Genomic DNA, 13,356 nt, shown 5'->3' with positions numbered 1-13,356 from the left:
TCAAGAGATCTTCACATGGCGTTCATTGACCTTGAGAAGGCTTATGATAGCGTTCCCCGCGATACGATCTGGAAGACTTTGGAAACGAGACGGATCTCAACTGCTTATATCCGGGCGATTCGTGATATGTATTGTAGATCTACTACATACGTCAGGACTACAGTTGGCGACACCGAGGCATTCCCGGTGGAAATCGGACTCCATCAGGGGTTGGCTCTTAGCCCTTACATCTTCGCCTTGATTATGGACGACATCTTTTGTGCGACACCAGACGGTGTACCATGGTGTATGCTTTTTTGCTGACGACATTGTCATAGTTGCTGAAACAAAATCTGAGTTGAATAGTAGACTGGCTACCTGGAAGACTGCTTTGGAAGAAAAAGGTCTAAGGATCAATATTGAAAAGACATAGTATTTATGTTCAAACTTCAGTGGGGACCAAAACGATGAAGATGTATAAGTATGCATAGAAGGACACGTTCTCCCCTCAAAGGATTGTTTCAAGTACCTAGGGTCTATGATACATAAAGATGGGGGTGTTGATGATGACGTTACACACCGTATAAAGGCGGGATGGCTAAAGTGGAGGGCTGCTACTGGAGTTTTGTGTGACAAGAAGGTGCCTCTAAAACTTAAGGGAAAATTTTATATAATGGCAATAAGACCAGCGCTGTTGTATGGATCAGAATGTTGGGCAACCAAGAAGGATCATGTAAGGAGGATAGAGGCCGCAGAAATGAGAATGCTTCGATGGACATACGGTAGGACTCTGTGGGATATGACAACAAACTCTGCTATTAGGATGTCCTTGGGGGTGGTGTCTGTTTCCGAAAAAATTGAGGGAAGGAAGACTACGGTGGTTTGGGCATGTTCTTAGGTGACTACCGTCGGATGCGGTCAGGAGGGTAGAGTCGATTACAGTCGACGGTTCCAGAAGGAGATGACGACCAAGGCGGAAGTGGGAAGACTGCTTGAGATCTGATTTGATGGATTTAGCCCTTACAGAGGACATGACCTCTGATAGGAAATTATGGAGACTTAAGACTAGGGTAGTCGAGTAGTGTGGGTCACATCTCTAGGGTGTATCATCTCTGTCTTCTTTTAATGCCTTTGTAGTAATTTCCATGACTTCTACTTTTTATACGTTTCTGTTATTGGTATTTATGAAGGCTTAGAACTGGGCTTGCTATCGTAGACTTCTGTGTATCATTCTCTTTACTTTTAAATTTAGTCGGGTCTTACGTTTCTGTCTATATGCAGAGATTTTTTCGCAGGGGTTTATTTGCAGGGATTATTGCCTATTACAGACGCGCATATGATATTAATGACTGCATATGAATACTGTTCAACTATATATTTATGTATTTATTTATATATGCATTGCATTTTATCTATATTTTTAATTTTCTGACTGCCAGAGGTCTTCCACGGAAGCTAAATATCAATACCTATTACGACGTTTTTTGTTAAAAAACGCCGCGAACTTTAGCGACGCTATTTTCAACGACGGTTTTCGCGACGTTTGTCTAAACGCCGCTAAAGGTAAAAAAAAACACGACGCAAAAAGCCTGTTTTGCTGTAGTGAGAATGACCAACGCGAGATTGAAGCAAATTTAATACTCCTTGTGTCTCATTAAATATATCTCTTTTAAATTTTAAAATTATCTCATTTAAAATGTCTTATTAGTAAATCAACAAATAACAATACACATATTTTCTTTTTATCCTTTATCATATTTTGACTTTTAAATTATTAAAAGAATTAATTTTTTATCCCATCAAAACAAATATCAAACCTATAAATCACTTTTTAACATATAATTTTATATTGCTACAAGACTCAAATTACCTTCAAACCTCGAGGCATAAATCTTTTATCAACTTATGTTGACTTGTACAATATATAAACCCTTCTCTTTTCAGTGAAATTTAATATAAATTTAATGAATTTTATTCACTATTATCTTGTGAAGAAAAAGCTACCTTAGAAATTAAAAATGATAAACATAGAAATTCAGATAAATTTAACTCTGCCAACATTGTTTAACTTTTTGAAAGACTAATAACTAATATAAATATTAAAAAATACTGGAAGTATGTTTTAAAAAATTCATTACAAATTATTTATAATAGTTTCACAAAAATAATTTTATACTCTATTTATATCTATCTACAAATAACTTCAACACGACCCTCATCATATTTATTTGAGTTGTATAAAACTCAAAATTATTATGATTGAATAAAATATCACAAAAATTTGATAATAACACCTATAAAACTAAGATATTTGTTGTATTTAGTGTTGAAATGGAATATGCAAAAGAGTTTCTTGAACAACATCTTAGTCACAATGAAGTTGGACTGGAATTTCACCATTTCTTTTAAACCTTTGTTCATTCATTCGTGGCAACCTAATTATTTCCTTCATTAGACTTCATAATTTTAATCATTCATCATTATAAATGTTAAAAAAAATATTATTCAAATTTTTTTTATGATAACTCATTAAATGATTTTTTACAACTCTCACAAATTCATCAGTTGTAAGAGATTCTTGATGCTGCAAAAATTATGTTACTCTAAAATATTCAAGATCTAACAAATTTAAATCAATGTTATTTAGAGATTAAAAAAAATAGTTGAAAATTAAAGTCACCCAGCAGTTTGAAGGAATTGATCATCATCAATGTCAATATGAGGTTTTATATTGCTTTGTTTACTGAAAATTTTCTTTTCATAGATTAAGTATGACCTTATTATAGCTTTAGTCATTGATAATATAATATAGTCTAATATTTCAGTTTGTCTATTTTTACTACTATACTTTGTTGGTTCCTTGCATACAGATGGAAAATTTCTTATTTTTCCGTTAAATACACAATTGAAAAATCCATCAAAAAGAAGTTGAGCCATTGCAACCATAAATATTACTTTGGTGATAAATCGTTTATTTTTACAAGCATGAAAATGCTCAATCTTATATTGTTGAACTATGTTTTGATATAACAATTTATGGTAAAATGTTTTTAGACTTGAATTGAATTTATTCATAGTTTTAAAAAATAATTCAAAGTCCATTAAAAGTGAATTTGAGCACAAAATTGTTTTTCAATGTACGTAGTACCGATATTGTTCTTACAGTATCGATACTATATGAACAGTACTGATACTGTTCATGTGGTACTGATACCCAAGGTAAGAGAAGTATCGATACTCACTAGATAGTATTGATACTACCAACATTGCTCAAATTCTAAAAAGCAAAATAGGTACTGATACCCAAAGAGGTACCGATACTACTTTATAGAGTTGTATCGATATCGTCAGGCCCAACGACTAGTTTTATTTAAAAATAACAAAGGTAATACCGTTACTTCCTATAAGAGTTAGGGCTGTAAATGAGATGAGACAGATCGTGAGCTACTCGAGATCGACTCGATCAAGGCTCGATAAATACTCGGATCGAATGGACTCGACTCGAGTTCGAGCTCGACTCGAGTTCTTAATGAGCCGAAACGAGCTACTCGATATTCGACTCGAAAAGCTCATGAGCAGCTCAAAAAAAAATGTTATATTATAATTTTAGATTTTTTAAAATTACATTATTAAAAATATATTAAAAATACATTATTGATAATTATAAAATTTTAAAAATATATTAAAAATTATATAATACAACTAAATCATATTGTAATGCATTTAATATCAAGATACTATATTGTACTTACCTCTTAAATCGATACCAAGTTGATTAATTAATGTATTTGTAATGAACCCTAAGGCCTAAACCCTAAAAATCTAAATCATAAACTCTAAACTTTAAATCCTAAACCCTAAACCCTAAATTCAATTATGTAATAGGGGTTAAGTTATACACATGAATGTAACATACAAATTATGCAAAATGATGTTATGTGACTCTTAAATAAATCATTCGCATACTAATACATAAACATATCAACATACAAAATAAATATACACAACTTGCTGATTGAGATATGATTTTATCATATCTTAATGATGACTATCGACACTGTCATTTCTTTCAAGCACTGACTCACCAATATAATATTTCAAGAACTGACTCGACAACATAATGTAAACGGAGATTTGATGTACAAATACAACTAAAACGATGGGATCATATTTTATCATACCATAGTCAACAAGCTAACATCAATATCATACAATCACCAATTTTTTAATGAAAAATGACGAGTTTGAATCATATAAATAGTTAAGGTAAATACATGATAGGATTATGATACATATAATTATAAACAATTAAAGAGTTTTAGAATGAAAGTAGAATTTGGGATAGTTATAAAGTAATATATGTTTAATTTTTTTAGTCAATTAACAATGCTCACACATCCTACAGATACATTTATTAAACTCAAAACCTTTATGGAGAAGAACATTTCCTTTTGTTACAAAATTATTAATATTTTAAAAAATATACTTGAAATACATTTCATATAATATTTTATTTCTTAAAATTTGATCGACATTACGAAGAATTCTATACATAATAAACACATTACATAGAAAAATTACATCGTGAGATCCGCCACTTCTTTCACCCGCAGCCTTGAGAATTTCAATGCTTAGTGCCGTTAGGACATGCTTAGGAACATGGGGTAGAAGATATGAAGCTACACCAATTTGGATGCTGGAAGTAGCAGCAGTGAGGGTCGTACACTTCTGTGTAGTGCACCGATAGTAGCTTCTACAAAACGAAAAAGCTCTCCAAATCATTCACCATATATGAATGAAATAAACAAGCTTGTTCTTGTTTGTTTCCCGAGAAAAAGTCTAGTCATAAACAGGGAATTCAACTATACAAAATCCATCAAGCTAGTCAAAGAAAGGGGCGAAAAAGATAATGCAACCAGCCAAGCACAGACCAAAGACATGTAATCAGGTTTCAGACAAGGAACCAAACCTTGGGTACGGGCTGTTCTTCACAGCTTTCTGTCCATATTTTCTCCACCGATACCCATCTTCTAGATGATCAACTTCACTTTTCGTCATGAAAGCAAACCGTGGTTCTTTTTGCTTCCTTGCTCCTATTACAGACACAATAATCAATTAAAACATTCAAAGGTTTCATCAAATCAAAGAAATGGAGATGAAGGTTAAGCCGATTACCCTTTCTTAGAGCTTTCTTTGCCGCCGTCATCGTCCGACTCTTTCGGCTGCTTGTTCTTATTCTCTGAATCTTCTTCACAATTACCGGCGGCCTCGCTTGAGGAAGAAGAAATGGAGGAATTAGGAGTAATGGCCATAACTTCACCACTATTAACACCAACATGCTCCTTTCTCGTTGGGGAAAACACTTCCGATGACAACCCGGAGGCTTTCTCAAGTGAACCATACTCGTCCGTCGAACCGTGTAAACAATCCGTCAACTCATGTACGAGGAAGGGTAATGTTCAGTCGATGAAACCATAAACATGTCGGCTGCTTCCACATGACAATCTTTGTTCAAGATTGTGCTTGCATGGTAATAAAAGTCTCTAAATTCATGATTCGACATGGAGAGAGATCAAACAAAAGGGTTAACTTTTTGTAGTTTTAGGGTTTCATGGTATCCCTTATCATGTTGTTTGAGTTATATATATATATATATATATATATATATATATACGATGAAGACATGGAAAGAGAGTGTTTAGCTTTGAATGGGGCGGGGCTTTCGGTTTCGGATGCCACTTTATGAAGATGAAGGCTCTGAAGTTCTCGAATAAGTAGTGCTCTCAAGTCTCAACAATATCCCACATCGTCCAGATACTATAAGATGACAAGACAAGCTACCTATAAAATAAGCGGGGGCTTGTGCAGTTCAAAATTTACCTTTCTTGGTCTGTTTGGCAAACAGCCGAGCTTGAATCAAGCTTGAATCGAGCTTAAGTCTTGAGCTTTAATCGAGCTCTTGAAATATTTTTGAGTTCGAGTCTTTTCGAGTTCGAGTCGAGTTTCAATATTATATTTCGAGTTCGAGTCGAGCTTGATAATTTTAAGCTTGCAAGTTTTCGAGTCGAGTCGAGCTTGCTATAAAAGTTTTCGAGTTCGAGTCGAGCTCAGCAATACTCGAGCTCGACTCGGCTCGTTTACACCCCTATTAGTGATGGTTGATTAAAGGGAAAATTATTTATATATTTTAAATGTAATATAATATTTTTGTAAGTTCAAATTCGAGTTTGAGTTCGAGCTTGAATCGAGCTCAAATTCGAGTTCAAGTTCGAGCTTGAATCGAGTTCAAAATTGAGCTTCAATCGAGCTCGAGTCTCGAGCTTCAATCGAGCTCTTGAATTTTTTTTGAGTTCGAGCCTTTTCGAGTTTGAGTCGAGTTTCAATATTTTCTTTCGAGTTTGAGTCGAGCTTGAAAATTTTAGGCTCGCGAGTTTTCGAGTCGAGTCGGGCCTACATTTAAAGTTTTCGAGTTCGAGTCGAGCTTGGCAATACTCGAGCTCGACTCGGCTCGTTTACACCCCTAATAGGAGTATCGATACCCTTTGTACTGGGCAGTTTTATTTTGTAGAGAAAAAATCCCCAAGGCTAGAAACGACCACAAACTCATTCCAACATATAAATACAATTTGATGACACTTTGAAGATGGGTTAGAACACATATCCAAGAAATCAAACACAAGAGAAAAGTTTTTCACTCTTTATTTCTATTCTCTTGTAAATATTGTGTTTTGTGAGCTTAATTTTGTAAACACGTACCTTAGAGAGGTTTTATTGTTTACTTATTTTTACCTTTTGTAAAAGGAGATTGGTTCTAGTTTAGTCAATTGAAAAATTAGGGAGATTATAAAGGTTACTCTTGATCCTTGAAAAAGAAAGAACAAATTAGTGAATTTGTTGGAAATTCCATAGTGATGAGCTAAGGTAGTGGAGGTAGACTTAATTGAGAACTCGAACCACTATAAATTGCTAAGCAAAATTGTGTATCTTTTCTTTCTTCTTACTCCCTAAAAATTATTTGCCAATTCACCCCCTTGTACATTTTTCGGTTGTCTAAATTGAGCTTCAACAATCCTAACAATTTATATAAGAGCTTGACTCATTAGAAGGTTTAACCAACTTGAGACGATCCTAGAAGAAGCTCTACCGATTACCGACGCAACCGACAAGAATATGGCTTCAACCTCCGGTGCTTATTACATTGAAGATTCTCAACCGGTCAACAAGCCACCCTACTTCAATGGAGAAAATTATGCCTATTGGAAGAATATGATGATGTTCTTTATTCAAGTTAACGATCTAGGAGCTTGGGACTCTATCAAGAAAGGATACACCATTCCAACCAGTGAGATGGATGATTGGAATGATGTAGAGAAGAAGAAGTTTCAACTAAATGCTAAGGCTATGTACATTCTTTTTTATGCATTAGGCCCAGATGAATATGAAAGGGTCTCATCTTGTTCCAATGCCAAGGAGATATGGGACAAGCTCCAAGTCACTCATGAATGAACTGATGAAGTGAGGGAAACCAAGATAAGTCTTCTCAACCATAGCTACGAAAATTTCAAAATGAAACCGGATGAAGACATCAAAGCTATGACAGATATATTCTCCGTAATTGTCAACAGTCTCAAGGGATTTGGAGAAGTAATCCCAAATGAGAAGCTTATGAGGAAGATGATATATTCTCTTCCAAAGTCTTGGATTTCGAAGAAGACAACGATCGTTGAGGCTAAGAATCTAAAGTCTCTCACTCTCGATGAGCTTATTTGTTCTCTTCTCACTCATGAGTTGATGATGAAGAAAGAAGAAATATGATGAAAAGAAGGACAAGAAGAAGGAGGTAGTCATTGCCTTCAAATCCACCAATGAGAGCAATCAAGATATAAATGAAGAGATGAATGAAAACGATGGTGAAGAATAAGAGATGTTCACGCTCTTCAAAAGATTCAAGAGATTCTTGTTTTCTAAGGAAGTGAAGCATGAATCGAGCAAAAATAAGAGTCTACCGGTGTGCTTCAATTGTCAAAGAATGGGGCATGTCAAGTATGAATGTCCCCTACTAAAGAAGAAGGGATCAAGCAAAAAAAAGGCATTTGTGGCAGCTTGGTGTGATGAAGATGACTCTAATGATGAAGATGAAGTAGCCAACCTATGCCTCCTGGCCATTGAAGAAGATTCAATGGTATGTGGGAGCAATGGTGATGAAAGTGGAGATTCTCAAATGCTCTAGCCACACTTGAAAAGGAATTAGTAACCTCTAAGCTTAAAAGTTTTTTGATTTTGCATAATTGGTTGCTCATTTTGTTTATGCATGCATGAGTTTTGATCTTAAATGATTATGCATTGTTTTTAATCTCATGTATGTTGAAAAGTGTTTTATGATGAACATGTTAAGGTTTTAATGATTTTTCATAATTTTTAGTTCATCATAACCAATTTTGGTCAAAATTGGTTTTAAATGCAAATGATATCTCTTTAACAATTGATATCAATTTTTCAAATACTTTGATTTTAAAAATTTTAACTTTTGACCTCAATTTAAATGTTTATGCATGTAATTTTAAAATGCAAATGATATCTCTCTAACAATTGATATCAAAATTTTTTTAATGCATAACATTTTTTTTTGGAAAGTTTTATGCATATGTACTTAATTTCAAAATTTGTTATTGCATAAAATATTTTAGACTTTGATATATTGAATTTCATGTGTTACTAACATGTTTGTTATTCCTTGATGAAATTCAATTTTGTTTAAGTGACAAACTTTTAAAGTCAAAATTTGTTTGGAATGCACTTATTATGGGGGAGCTTTTGATTTTTCAAATGATTTTATGATAAAATTTACCACTTACTCTCCAATGTTATTTTTGAACTTTAAAGTTGAATTATTTTTGATATAACAAAAAGGGGAGAAGTAAGTATGGTTTTGAAAAATTCAATTTCTTAATGAAAAAAGGGAGCTGAATAATTTTCCAACAATTGATATATTTTTCATTAAATATTTTTTAAGGGGGAGTTTTTTCAAAAACAAATTTTCAAATATTTTATTATATCAAAAAGGGGGAAATTATTGAACTATGTTTTGATATAACAATTATGACAAAATATTTTTTGACTTGAATTGAATTTATTCAAAGTTTTCAAAGTTTTCAAAAATAATTCAAAGTCCATTAAAAGTGAATTTGAGCACAAAACTGTTTTTCAACGTATGTAGTACCGATATTGCTCTTACAATATCGATTCTATATGAACAATATCGATATTGTTCATGTGGTACCGATACCCAAGGTAAAAGAAGTATCGATACTCACTAGGTAGTATCGATACTACCAGCATTGCTCAAATTCTAGAATGCAAAATAAGTACCGATACCCAAAGGGGTACCGATACTACTTTACATAGTAATATCGATACCATAGGCTTATATAGATACTGTTAGACCCAACGGCTAGTTTTATTTAAAAATAACAAAGGTAGTATCGTTACTCCCTATAGGAATGCCGATACCATCTGTACTGAACAATTTTATTTTGTAGATAAAAACATCCCCAAATGCTCCAAATCACTCCCAACGGCTAGAAACGACCACAAACTCATTCCAACATATAAATAAAAGTTGAGGATACTTAAAGAAGGGTTAGAACACCTATCCAAGAAATCAAACACGAGAAAAGCTTTTTCACTCTTTATTTATATTCTTTTGTAAATATTGTGTTTTTGTGAGCTTAATTTTGTAAACACCTACCTTAGAGAAGTTTTATTGTTTACTTCTTTTTACCTTTTGTAAAAGGAGATTGGTTCTATTTTAGTCAATTGAAAAACTTCAGAGGTTGTAGAAGTTACTCTTGATCCTTGAAAAAGAAAGAACAAATTAGTGAATTTGTTGAAAAATCCTTAGTAAGGAGCTAAGGTAGTGGAGGTAGACTTAATTGAGAAGTTGAACTACTAGAAATCGCTGAGCAAAATTGTGTATCTTTTTTTTCTCCTTACTCCCTAAGCATTATTTGCCAATTCACACCCTGTATATTTTTCGGTTGTCTAAATTGAGCTTCAACAATCCCAACATATATGGATGAAGAAAATATCGCTATGATGTTTTTGATAAATAAAATCACTTTTTATTGATATGCACCATATTGAACAATGTTAATAAATAAAGGATTTGTGATGAGAATGTGTGACTTAAGCATTGACAAGCAAAATTGTAGTCTGACTCTTGTTTGCTTCAGTCAAATAAGACTTTATAGAATTAATATGTGACTTGATGAAATCTTTCTTAATTCGACGATGAAGAATAGACTTTGACATGTCTAAAGCTTTGGTCATCGAACAAACCTTTGTCCGTTTACGAAGTGGAACTTTCAAGATATGATCTATATCGAGAAATCCTCTTCTCTGTAAAAATTCTTCGATAATATATGCTACCCAGATCAACCTTTATGCCTTGCTCCACAAACATTTTTACTCTATTTTACAATCTTCTCACAGTTCTTGTTGAGACTGAAAACATAGCGACAGTCCAATTTACAGAGTCTTTTGATAGCTTTTTCATTGTTACTTTATTTTAGCAGGGTTTCAAACAAAGCTTGACAATCTGTTTTTGTGGTTATCATCCTTCGGGTGAGTCCAGAATTGAGCTTCGACTTAAATAAATAGGTTAGAGTCGCCACCGATCATTTATATTTAAAAATAAACACTAGGTTGATTGGACACCTCGGTTTATTTTCTTACCTGATCCGCATCTCACCAAAAATATGTCCGGCTCGGAAGTCGGTTACAGTCAAGGAAGGATTAACACCTTTGTACTGCCATTTCGCTACTAATTTAATTTCCAGTTGTCTTAATTGCAAAAATTGCAAGTTAAATTAAAAGTAAAAATTCGATCCAAATTACATACATTTGATCAATTAAAAGTACCCCTAAAAAGGTCAAAAAGATGTTAGACTCTAAAATAAAATATTGAGTGGGTCAGAAGGAAGAATCAATAAAAGGTTAAATTTTAATGCTTTGAATGAAACAAATAAAAATGGAATACAAATATATATATACATGCCGAGAAATAAATAGAAATAAAATTAAAAGAATATAACACAAAAAATAAATGGAATAAATTCATGCTCAACAAGGGGGTAGAATCATGTATATTAAGAAAACGTGGAATAAAAAATAAAAAAACAAATAAAGTAAAGGGAAGAAAAAATTGAAAATTAATTAAATTAAAATAAAAATTGTAATGCAAAAATAAAATAAAGAAAAATAAGGACAAATTGGACAAATAAAACAAAGCGCATGAAAGATTTAAAAGAAATTTTAATGAAATTCAGCAAAAGGGGTAAAATCAATTTTCAATGAAAAGTTTCAGGGATTAAAACCGTAGTTTGACCCTATTCATTGAAAACACGCGAATCTTGGGGCTTTGAATTGGGTTCACGGGTCGACTATAAAGCCCAATAATGCACAAACAACTTTCATTTTTCACATATCCACTTAAATGGATCAAAACCCTTCTTTCTTTTCTCTGAAACGTTCTTCATGTTCTTCATTTTATGAAGAACACTGCACCGGAATTCATATGAACCCATATTCCGGCCGTGGTCCGCCTCATCGGCCGCCGTGGACTGGCGTCGGTTGCCGTTCATCGGCGGCAAAACCAAACATTTTTATTCCATTCGAAAGCTCTCACCCTCCTCTTTTCAAATACATTAACAGTTTTCATCAAAACGCCTCGTAGAGAACTAGATCTGATAAAGATCTTTCGAAAAAAAAATTCTCTTTAAATCATCGGCTCTTCTCCAACAACAATTTTTTTCAAAAAAAAGAAAAAAAAAGGAAAGAACCACACACACCAACATGCAATCATGCAGGAACCAACCGAATCGAAAAAAAGGTAAAAAAGTTACCTTGTATATTAATATTTTTTAGCTTACAAGTGTTATATGCCTTCAAGTCTACCCTTTTTTGTTTTAACTTTGCATGGATTTATAGCCTTAGTAATCCATTATTTTTGGTTCGTTTTAGAGTCCTATCTAGACTGAAATGTTATTTTTTCTATTTTTGGCTTGACTTTCTCGAAATCTCTAAAAGAGATTATCCACGATGGTGTTGAGAATTCTGGGAAGTGGGTGGTGGCTTGTTGCGGCTGGAACGAGGACTCTCCAAGAGCCTTAAAGTGCTTTCAATCAGACCATCGGATTTCAATCTGATCCGACGGACAAGAACTTGCGGCGAAAGATGAAATCCTATGTCTGATAGGGTCTTGCAACGTGGGCCTCCCATATGTTAGACTTAACTGTTGGGCCTAGTAGGGCTTGGTTGGATTGTACCTAATCGTAAAATAAATAAATAAAGAATTCTAATATAGGTTAATAATATATAATATGTAATAAAGATATATAATGATATAATATATGTACTATAAATATAAATAATACAGATCATATACTATAAATATAATGTATATGCATGCTATACTAATATAATATGTTTATACTATACAATATAAATATACTATAAGAATATATAATGATATACTATACAAAGGTCGGATGAAAATGTGTGTCTACAGTTTTACTCAATTGTTTTTTTTTATTGTCTTTTATTGTAGTTATTAAGAAAGACTCGTTGTAGCATACATATTCTTTTGGTTTAAGGTTTAGGGTTTAAAGCAAGAAAATTATAATGAGATTTTTTTATAATTAATGTTCAAAGCAAGAAAAATAGTTTGACGACCTAAGGAAGAACGGTGATTGACCTTTTAAAGAAGTTGATATTTTGATATAAGAAATATGAAAAAGATCTAAGTTGGATTGAAATTGGTGCTAAAATTTTGGTATTGGCGTTAAAATATAACAAAAATTTACATATTTAGTGCCATTATTTAGGTGGATTTAAAAGTATATGACCGTTTCCTACTATAACAAATACTTGATATTTTAAGGGATAAATTGTTATTTTATTATTTTGTAGTTTACCATAAACAATACTCCTAAAAGTACGTGTCCAGTCAAGATCGAACACAAAATATGAATATAGGAGAGTAATTAATTTTTAGTGGATATATTTAATATATATATATAATTAAATTTTAAAATTAAATTTTAAATTGTGCTGGAAATCTATTCATGGGCCAGACCTTCTGTGGTGAATCCAAAGAAGCCAGCAACTTAACTTCTCAAGCTAAAAGCATTTAGACCTAAAATGCGTTTTCCTCAACCACCAATTAGAATCAAGTAATCAAACAATCAGGATCCGTGTCTTCCCCCTATAATCTAATCCAAACCGTCAGTTTCCTCTCAGAAAACACAACTCGTGACCGTTTTAACCGTCAGATTTCGTACCCAACAAACACAAGGATATTATATCTTATCCGTCCGA

General features: G+C 32.9%; 1 pseudogene; it reads right to left on the bottom strand.

Moving 5' to 3' along the window:
* Positions 1-5,150: 5,150 nt before the first annotated feature.
* LOC120119134 lies at positions 5,151-5,616 on the bottom strand (annotated as a pseudogene).
* Positions 5,617-13,356: the final 7,740 nt, after the last annotated feature.

Source organism: Hibiscus syriacus, unplaced genomic scaffold, assembly GCF_006381635.1.
Source record: "Hibiscus syriacus cultivar Baekdansim isolate YM2019G1 unplaced genomic scaffold, ASM638163v2 tig00110331_pilon, whole genome shotgun sequence".
NCBI lineage: Eukaryota > Viridiplantae > Streptophyta > Magnoliopsida > Malvales > Malvaceae > Hibiscus > Hibiscus syriacus.
The sequence above is the reverse complement of the archived record's forward strand: the minus strand, read 5'-3'. Positions and strand labels throughout refer to the sequence as shown.